Source organism: Salvelinus sp. IW2-2015, unplaced genomic scaffold (genome assembly GCF_002910315.2).
Source record: "Salvelinus sp. IW2-2015 unplaced genomic scaffold, ASM291031v2 Un_scaffold4951, whole genome shotgun sequence".
In the NCBI taxonomy this organism is placed as follows: Eukaryota; Metazoa; Chordata; class Actinopteri; order Salmoniformes; family Salmonidae; genus Salvelinus; species Salvelinus sp. IW2-2015.
Window position 1 is genome coordinate 2,575 of NW_019946220.1, and position 8,155 is coordinate 10,729.

The 8,155-nt window shown below is 45.4% G+C and overlaps 1 long non-coding RNA gene across 1 annotated transcript in view; it reads left to right on the top strand.

Moving 5' to 3' along the window:
* The first annotated feature begins 1,602 nt into the window (after positions 1-1,602).
* The window catches only part of LOC112077830 (uncharacterized), a 9,226-nt gene continuing 2,673 nt past the window's right edge, over positions 1,603-8,155 (top strand). Inside the window, exon 1 of the long non-coding RNA XR_002895511.2 lies at positions 1,603-1,682. This is a non-coding gene — a long non-coding RNA (uncharacterized lncRNA). The remainder of the gene's footprint in view (positions 1,683-8,155) is intronic.

The following is an 8,155-nucleotide window of genomic DNA, read 5'->3' on the forward strand; positions in this document are numbered from 1 at the left end:
GCAACCGTTAAAACCCTCGTAACACCCACGTCCCTGTACCCCAGTCTCACCCCTGGTGCAGAGTGCAGTGACTCTGAATCAGTGGCCAGTCTCACCCTGCGTGCAGAGTGCTTGACCTGAATGCCCAGTGCCAGGCTCACCCCTGGTGGCAGAGTGCTGTGACTCTGAATGCCAGTGGCCAGTCTCGACACCTTTGTCGGTCCCAAAATGTTCCATGTCCCAAATGGTCCCTATTCCCCTACAAAGTCCACTAATTTTGCCCATCGCCCATAGCACTACTGGTCAAAGTAGTGCACTATGTAGGAATAGTTGCGCATTCGCGATGCTTTGAATCTTGGGTCTCATCTCTGGCATGATACTTTAGGGTTTCTGGAGTGATGAAGTGGTGAACATCCACAGTTTACCAACGCAGGGTTCTGCCCTTCTCCCTAAGTGTCCTTCTGACTGCATCTCTCTCTCGCCCACCCCGTCTCTCTCTTTCCCCTCTCTTCTCTCTCCCTCTTCCCCCCCCGCGCTCTCTCTCCCTTCCCCTCTTCTCGCTCCTCTCGCCCCCCGTCTCTCTCCCCCGCTCTCCCCCCCCCTCTGCGCTCTCTCCCCCGCTCTCTCTCTCCCCCTCTCTCTCCCGCCGCTTTTTCTCTCCTCTCTCCTCTCTGCCCTCCCCCTCTCTCTCACCCCCTTCTCTTTCTCGCTTCTCCCCCCCCCTTTCTCTTTTCTCTCTTCTCCCCCCTCTCCAGATCCTGAATGTCAGTCTTTGTTGTGCTGGCTAACCTGTGTGTCTCCTATATCATTGACCAGCCAGAACGAAGAACGGTAGGAGTAGAGTGAGATGAGAGTGAGAGTGAGGAGATGAGTGAGTGATGAGTGATGAGATGAGTGACGTGAGTAGTGAAGTACAGTATAAACACAGTGAAACATCTGAGCCACCACTGTTCCTGTAACCCTGTGCTCCTCAGGCTGAAGAACTGATGAGGAAGATCGAGAAGGAGGAATAGAAGCAGATCTCCTACGACGACCCTGATAAGCAAAGTCTTCCACCTCTGTATAGTCAAAACCTGGTATAGGGTGAGTTGCGATCTTACACGGTCCTTCAAGCGTAATATGGAGGGAACTTACAGAACTCCTTTCACCAACCTTTTGGGGGAAAAATGCATTGAAAGTATAGGGAGCCGTTACTTCACTCAGTTTACCCACCTATTGTTTACCACTACATCACGTTACGTTGACAGTTCTGTACACTACACTTGTTAATAGTTTTCTATGTCTCTTCCAGGACCCTTTACTGTGTTTAATAGTGTTTCTATGGTCTCTTCCAGGACCCTGTTACTGTGGTTAATAGTGTCTCTATGTCTCTTCCAGGACCCTGTACTGTGGTAAATAGCGGTTTCTATGTCTCTTCCAGGGACCCTGTACTGGTTAATAGTTTCTATGTCTCTTCCAGGACCGGTAAACTGTGTTAATAAGTGTTTCTATGTCTCTTCCAGACCACTTATTGTGTTAATAGTGTTTCTATGTCTCTTCCAGGACCCTGTACTGTGTTAATAGTGTTTCTATGTCTCTTCCAGGACCCTGTACTGTGTTAATGGGGTTTATATGTCTCTTCCAGGACCCTGTACTGTGCCAAGGGGAACTACGACTTCGGGATCACCCGTGTCATCAAGAGTCTGGAACCGTACAACAAGAAGGTTGCACATTGTTTTTCTATCCGGCAGTTCTGGAACATTCTCTTGGAAAGACAATGTTTTTGGATGTTTCTACCACTTCACCCCTGACATACATTTTGGGTGTGTGTCCCAAATGACACCCTATTCCCTATATAGTACTTTTAAAAGTAGTGCACTACTCTGTTTAAAAGTAGTGCACTACTCTGGTTAAATGTAGTGCACTACTCTGTTTAAAAGTAGTGCACTATATAGGGAATAGGGTGTCATTTGGGACATAACCCTTCCAGGGTGTTTGATCTTTGTTTAGATATTGGCCAACCGAAACATAGCCCAGAGTTCAGCACCTGTGTCCGCTCACTCAGCCCGGCTGAACACACACAGAGTGTCTCTGTAGGAGTGGTGTTGTCATTCCTACAGCTCTATCAACCACACACTGAGCTACACATGACTGTCCCTCACAAGAGACACTCTAGACTACACATGACCGTCCCTCACAAGAGACACTCTAGACTAGACTACACATGACTGTCCCTCACAAGAGACACTCTAGACTAGACTACACATGACCGTCCCTCACAAGAGACACTCTAGACTAGACTACACATGACCGTGTCATGGGTTGATATGTTCTGCAGGTCTCTTGTGAGGGACGGTCATGTGTGTAGTCTAGTCTGAGTGTCTCTTGTGAGGGAGGTCATGTGAGTCTAGTCTAGAGTGTCTCTTGTGGGCCGGTCATGTGTAGTCTAGTCTAGAGGTGTCTCTTTGAGGCACGGTCATGTGTAGTCTAGTCTAGAGTGTCTCTTGTGAGGGACGTCATGTGTAGTCTAGTCTAGAGTGTCTCTTGTGAGGGACAGTCATGTGTAGATGTCTAGTCTAGAGTGTCTCTTGTGAGGACAGTCATGTGTAGTCTAGAGTGTCTCTTGTGAGGGGAGCAGTCATGTGTAGCTCAGTTGTGTGTTGATAGAGCTGTAGGAATGACAACACCACTCCTACAGAGAACTCTGTGTTGTTCAGCCGGGCTGAGTGAGCGGACACAGGTGCTGAACTCTGGCTATGTTTCGGTTGGCCAATATCTAAAGCAAAGTCAAAACACCCTGGAAGGGTTTATGTCCCAAATGACACCCATTCCCTATATAGTGCACTACTTTTAAACAGAGTAGTGCACTACATTTAACCAGAGTAGTGCACTACTTTTAAACAGAGTAGTGCACTACTTTTAAAAGTATATATAGGGAATAGGGTGTCATTTGGGACACACACCCAAAAGTATGTCAGGGTGAAGTGTAGAAACATCCAAAAACATTGTCTTTCCAAGAGAATGTTCAGAACTGCCGGATAGAAAAAAATGTGCAACCTTCTTGTTTATGGTTCCAGATCTTGATGACACGGTGATCCCGAAGTCGTAGTTCCCCTTGCACAGTAGGGTCCTGGAAGAGACTATATAAACCCATTACACAGTACAGGTCCTGGAAGAGACATAGAAACACTATTAACACAGTACAGGGTCCTGGAAGAGACATAGAAACATCTATTAACACAATACAGGTGCTTGGAAGAGACATAGAAACACTATTAACACAATACAGGGTCCTGAAGAGACATAGAAACACTATTAACACGTACAGGGTCCTGAACGAGACATAGAAACACTATTAACAGTACAGGTCCTGGAAGAGACATAGAAACCCTATTACACAGTACAGGTCCTGGAAGAGACATAGAAACACTATTAACACAGATACAGGGTCCTGGAAAGAGCATAGAAACACTATAACAGTACAGGGTCCTGGAAGAGACATAGAAAACTATTAACACAGTGTAGTGTAACAACCTGTCAACGTAACCAGTGATGTAGTGGTAAAACAATAGTGGGTAAACTGAGTGAAGTCAGGCTCCCTAATACTTTTCAATGCATTTTCCCCAAAGGTTGGTGAAGAGTTTCTGTAAGTTCTCCATACACTCAACGCTGAAGGACCGTGTAAATCAACTCACCCTATAACCAGGTTTGACTTACAGATGTGAATGATTTTATCAGGGTCGTCGTAGGAGATCTGCTCTTTCCCTCCTTTCACTTCCTCATCAGTTCTTCACCTGAGGAGAACAGGGTTACAGGAACAGTGGTGGGCTCAGATGTTTCCTGTGTTTTATACTGTACACTCACTCACTCACTCACTCACTCACTCACTCACTCACTTTTTCACTCACTCTCTCACTCTCACTCTCACTCTCACTCTCACTTCCTACCTCTTTCGTTTGGCTGGTCATGATATAGGAACACACAGTTAGCCAGCAAACAGCACTGACATTCAGATCTGGAGAGGGGTGGAGAAGAAGAGAAAGAGAGGGGGGGGGAGAAGAGAGAAAGCGAAGGCGGGGTGAGAGGAGGGGAGGAGAGAGAGAGAGAGGAGAGAAAAAGCGGGGGAGAGAGAGGGGAGAGAGAGAGGGGGAGAGAGAGAGAGGGGGGGAGAGCGGGGAGAGAGAGGGGGGAGAGAGAGAGAGAGGGAGGAAGAGAGCGGGGCGAAGAGGAGAGAGAGAGAGGGGAAAAGAGAGAGACGGGTGGGAGAGAGAGAGATCAGTCAGAAGGACACTTAGGAGAAGGCAGACCTGCGTTGGTAAACTGTGGATGTTTCAACACTTCATCACTCCAGAAACATAAAAGTATCATGCAGAGATGAGACACAGCATTAAAGCTCCGAATGCACCCTATTCCCTACATAGTGCACTACCTTGACCAGAGTGCTATGGCGATGGGCAAAATTAGTCACTTTGTAGGGAATAGGGAAGCATTTGACAGGAACATTTTGGGACCCGACCAAGGTTGAGCCTGGCCACTGCATTCAAGTCACAGACTTCTGTCCCACCAGGGGCTGAGACTGTGCCACTGCTTCAGAGTCACAGCACTCTGCCACCAGGGGTGAACTGCGCACTGCATTCAAGGTCATTACTCTGCCACCAGGGGTGAGACTGGGTAGCAACGACGTGCGGTGTACCGGAGGTTTACGTTGCCTAGACAACTCCTGTATATTACAGTTTCCAAGTATTAAGGCAGCAGGAATGGGAACAGACACAGTTTCATTCAACAAGCAGCATGTACATACACAACCTCGCTATTTCTCCTGTCGTCTATTATGACTATGAGTCAACAGTAGGTCCACTACAGGGTTATCTGAACATAAACTATAGTCTATACGACATATGGTCAACACTAGTCCACTACAGGGTTCTGAACAGACACTATAGTCTAAATGAACTATGGTCAACCTAGTCCACTACAGGTTCTGAACAAGAACTATAGTCTAATAGACTATGGTCAACAGTAGTCCACTACAGGGTGTTTCTGAACAGACTATAGGTCATAATGACTATGTCAACAGTAGTCCACTACAGGGTTTGTTCTGAACAAGAATATAGTCTATAATGACTAATTGGTCAAAGTCAGTCACTACAGGGTGTTTCTGACAGACTATAGTCTATAATGACTATGGTCCAAGTAGTCCCACTACAGGGTGTTCTGAACAAACTATAGTGTATATGACTATGGCAATCTACTAGTCACTACAGGGTGTTCTTGAACAGAACGTATACATATGATATCGTCAAAACTTGTAGTCCACACCCAGATGATGTCGTTTGAACAAACTATAGTCTATATGACTATGGTTCAACCAGTAGTCACGTAAGGTGTTCTGAACAGAGACTATAGTCTATATGACTATTGTCAACAAGTATCCACTCAGGTTTCTGAACAGAACTATAGTCCATATGACTATGGTCAACACTAGTCCGTAAGAGGTTCCTGAACAAGAACTTATAGCTATATGACTGGTCAACACTAGCTCACTAAGGGTGTTTCTGAACAAACTAATAAGTCTATAGACTATGGTCAACAGTAGTCCACTAAGGGTGTCTGAACAGAAAATAGTCATATGACTATGGTCAACACTAGTCACTACAAGGTGTTCTGAACAGAACTATAGTCTATATGACTATGGTCAACAGGTAGTCCACTACAGGGGTGTTTGAACAGAACATAGTCTATATGACTAGGTCAACACTAGTCCATAGCAGTGGTTTCTGAACAAGAACTATAGCGCAATATGATATTACACATAGTGCACTACAGGGTGTTTACGTGAACAGAACTTTCAGTCTATAATGACTATGGTCAACATAGTCACTACTAGGGTTTTCTGAACAGAAATATGTTACTATGACTATGCGTAACAGTAGTCACTACAGCGGTGTTCGAACAGAACTATAGTCTATATGACTGTCAACACTAGTCTACTACAGGTGGTTCTGAACAGAACATAGTCTTAAATGAACTATGGTCAAACTAGTCCACTATACAAGGGGTGTTCTGACAACTATAGTCTTTTGACTGGTCAACGTAGTCACTACGAGGTGTTCTGACAGATACTAGAGTCTATATCTACTATGGTCAACAGAATCCACTACAGGTCGTTCTGAGAAGAAACCATCTAAGGGGGCCGTGTACATTCAAATGGTATTTACACAGTGCCTTCGGAAAGTATTCAGAATCCCGTTGACTTTTTCTACTTTTGTACGTTACAGACCTATTTTAACAATTGATATTAAAAAAAAATTCTCCTCAGCAATCTATAAACAATAACCCAATAATGAGAAACGAAAACAGCATTTTTTATACATTTTTTGCAAATGTATGTAATAATTTTTTAAATACTATAAATAGTTTTGCTCACCTTCTGCATGGAGACATTCTGAAATTGAGCTCAGTGCATCTGCTTCCATTATCATCTTGAGATGTTTCTACAACCTTGATTGGAGCCATCCACCTGTGTAAATTCAATCTGTTGGAGCATGATTTTGGAAGGTCCCACAGTTGACAGTCATGTCAGAGCATAAAACCAAGCCATGAGGTTGAAGAATTGCTCCGTTGAGCTCCGAGACAGATTGTGGCGGAGTGCACAGATCTGTGGAGAAAGGATACCAAAAAATGTTGTGCCAGCATTGAAGGAACCCAAATACAAGTGGCCTCCATCACTTCTGAATGGAAGATGTTTGGAGACACACCACTAGAGCTTTCCTAGAGCTGGACGCACCCGTCATGGGCCAATCGAGAAGGCGTCATGGTCAGGAGAGTTGACCAAGAACCTTGGAATGGTCACCTCTGACCAGAGCTCCAAGATCCCTGGAGATGGAGAACCTTAGAGAAGACAGCCATCTCTCCACAATCGAAAGGCCTTGTATGGTAGAGTGCAGATGAGACGCACTCCTTAGTAAAAAGGCATCAATGACAACCGCGCTTGAGGATTTCCAAAAAGCACCTCTAAAGGACTCTCAGACCATGAGACAAGATTTCCTGGTCCGATGAAACCATATATTGAAACTCTTGGGCCTGCATGACCAGCGTACAGAGGTGTGGAGGACTCGGCACGCATCCTCTACTGTGAAGCAATGGTGGTGGCAGCATATGCTGTAGGCGTTTGTCAGCGCAGACTGGGAGACATCAGTCAGGATCGAGGGAAAGAAATGAAACCCGAGAGCAAAAGTACAAGAGAGATCCTTGATAGAACATTTTGCTCCAGAGCACTCAGACTACAACTGGGGCGAGTTCACTTCTAACAGGACACACAACCCTAACAGCACACAGCCAAGAAAACAGGATGGCTTTCGGAACAGTTCTGAATGTTCTTTTGGTGCCCAGCTGCAGAGCCGGACTTGAACGCCGATTGAAACATCCTCTGGAGAGCTGAAAATAGCCTGTGCAGCGACGCCTCCCCATCCAAACCTGAACAGAGCTTGAGCAGAACTGCATAGTCAGAATGTGGAAAACTCCCCAAATACAAGCTGGGCAAGGCTTGCTAGCGTCATACCCAAAAGACTCAAGGCTAGGAATACTGCACAGAGTGCCTTCAGTAGCCAAGTACTGGAGTAAAGGTCTGAAATACTTGTGTAAATTGATTATCAGTTGATTATTCTTTTTTTTTATAAATGAGGCAACATTTACAAAATTACAGGTGTTTTGCTTTGTCATTAGGGCTATTAGTGTGTAATTGATTGAGGTGAAAAACAGATCAATTTAGAATAAGGCTGTGAAACGTAACAGCAATGGAAAAAGTCAAGTGGCTGAATACGCTTTCCACAGGCACTTACATAATCCTCCCTCCGCTGCCTTTCCCTCCCGCCTCCCGCCCATCCTCTCCTCCTCTAGTTAACTGTCACAGTCGTCGAGTGTTTCTCTTAACGATGGGTTGTAGAAAGCCGATGCTTCCTTGCTACCTCTGTTCTCCTGCATGACAGAAACGGGAGCACGTTGAGCTTCCAGTGTCGTGGTTCATTACAGAACTCCACGACCTTACGGACATAATCTTCTAACCATTTGGTAGTCTCTCCTGTTCCAGTAGATTAGCCTTGGCAGTCAGCAGATGTACCTACAAGGACAGGACACAGTATATTATACATTTAATATACCAGTAAGATTTAGCCTGGGCCCATACAGCACGGGGATG